This window comes from Charadrius vociferus, unplaced genomic scaffold (genome assembly GCF_000708025.1).
Source record: "Charadrius vociferus isolate BGI_N301 unplaced genomic scaffold, ASM70802v2 scaffold1592, whole genome shotgun sequence".
In the NCBI taxonomy this organism is placed as follows: domain Eukaryota; kingdom Metazoa; phylum Chordata; class Aves; order Charadriiformes; family Charadriidae; genus Charadrius; species Charadrius vociferus.
The window spans coordinates 20,188-22,266 of record NW_009647338.1 but is presented as its reverse complement, the minus strand read 5'-3'; the positions used below and the strand labels follow the sequence as shown (position 1 = coordinate 22,266).

The following is a 2,079-nucleotide window of genomic DNA, read 5'->3' as shown; positions in this document are numbered from 1 at the left end:
TGAGCTGAAATTTCTCTTTATTGAGCCAAAGTTTCTCTTTATTTAGCCGAAATTTCTTTGTTGAGCTGAAATTTCTCTTTGTTGAGCCGAAATTTCTCACTTTTGAGCTGAAATTTCTCACTACTGAGCTGAAATTTCTCTTTGTTGAGCAGAAATTTCTCTTTGTTGAGCTGAAATTTCTCTGTTGAGCCGAAATGTCTCTTTATTGAGCTGAAATTTCTCTTTATTGAGCCAAAGTTTCTCTTTATTTAGCCGAAATTTCTTTGTTGAGCTGAAATTTCTCTTTGTTGAGCCGAAATTTCTCACTTTTGAGCTGAAATTTCTCACTACTGAGCTGAAATTTCTCTTTGTTGAGCAGAAATTTCTCTTTGTTGAGCTGAAATTTCTCTGTTGAGCCGAAATGTCTCTTTATTGAGCTGAAATTTCTCACTACTGAGCTGAAATTTCTCTTTATTGAGCCGCAATTTCTCTTTATTGAGCTGAAATTTCTCTTTGCTGAGCCAAAATTTCTCTTTGCTGAGCCGAAATGTCTCTTTATTGTCCCTGAAACCCTCCCGCCATCTGGGCCGGGTGACACACACACACACATACACACACACACGTGGGGACATCCCCGTTTCCCGCTGCTCAGCCCCGTCCCTGCGTTGTGCTTCACCTCCCGCGTGCGGACGGAGGCGCTGGGCGAGGGCAGGTGAGACGGGCTCGTGGCCCCGCGCGCTGCGGGGGCTCCGCTGGGTTTTTGCCTTGGAGGGAGGGGGACGTTTGCAGCGGCGCCGGTGGTTGGGGAGGGATTAACCCTTGGGGTTTTGGGTTTTTTTTCCCCACCCCGAGCAGCCTGGAGCATCACCCCGGGGCCAGGCTGGAGGACCGCAGGACCAGCATCGCCATCGGCGTGGCGGATGAGGAGGAGAGCCGGGACACCATCCGGCTCCACGAGAAGGAAGAGGTAACCTCTAGCGACCCTTCCCACCTCCCTCTCCCTTGGCGCGACCTGTCCTCCTGTCCCGTCAACGCCTTATTTTTTTCCATCCCGCTCCGCTCAGAAGAACGTCTTGCGGTATTATCTCTTCGAGGGCATGCGGTACGTCTGGATGGAGCGGCGGCAGGCGTACTGCAGCGTGCGGACGGAGGCGCTGGGCGAGGGCAGGTGAGACGGGCTCGTGGCCCCGCGCGCTGCGGGGGCTCCGCTGGGTTTTTGCCTTGGAGGGAGGGGGACGTTTGCAGCGGCGCCGGTGGTTGGGGAGGGATTAACCCTTGGGGTTTTGGGTTTTTTTTCCCCACCCCGAGCAGCCTGGAGCATCACCCCGGGGCCAGGCTGGAGGACCGCAGGACCAGCATCGCCATCGGCGTGGCGGATGAGGAGGAGAGCCGGGACACCATCCGGCTCCACGAGAAGGAAGAGGTAACCTCTAGCGACCCTTCCCACCTCCCTCTCCCTTGGCGCGACCTGTCCTCCTGTCCCGTCAACGCCTTATTTTTTTCCATCCCGCTCCGCTCAGAAGAACGTCTTGCGGTATTATCTCTTCGAGGGCATGCGGTACGTCTGGATGGAGCGGCGGCAGGCGTACTGCAAAGCCAGGTATTTCTCCATCCCTCTCCTGCCACCACAAACCTCTCTGCATCTCTCTCCTGCTCTCCTTCACCCCTCAGCCCCTTCCAAAATAGTCCCGACCCGGTTGGAAATCGCATAACCGCGCTGGAAACTGTGGAGACCGTCCTTGAGGTGGTGGGTCGGGGACGCTGCGCTGCCTTTTTCCCCGCTCCCGGCCAAGTCGTTGACGTTGCCGGGCTTTGTGGGCAGAGGAAAGCGGGCAAAGCGGTTTGGCAGCTGCTCTCTGCCCCCCCCCTCCCCGTGCTGGATGCTCCCCACCATCCTGCACCGCTCTCCAACTGTGCCCCCTTTTGTTCCCGCTCCTTGGCGCCCGCCAGCCCCGCCGGATGCCGAGGAACAAGATGCTCTCCCTTTCCCAAAGAGGGTTGTTTTTTCTTCACCAAGGACTTGGACATGCTGTTTGTTCTGCCGGACCAGGCTCCTGCTGATTTTGACTCTTTGTTTCTCCGTTTTTTCTTCCCCCCACC

The 2,079-nt window shown here is 55.8% G+C and overlaps 1 protein-coding gene across 1 annotated transcript in view; it reads left to right on the top strand.

The window, feature by feature from the left end:
* Positions 1-2,079, top strand: part of ATP13A2 (ATPase type 13A2) — a gene marked incomplete at its 3' end in the record, with an annotated part of 15,515 nt that overhangs the window by 3,954 nt on the left and 9,482 nt on the right. The window lies entirely within an intron of this gene.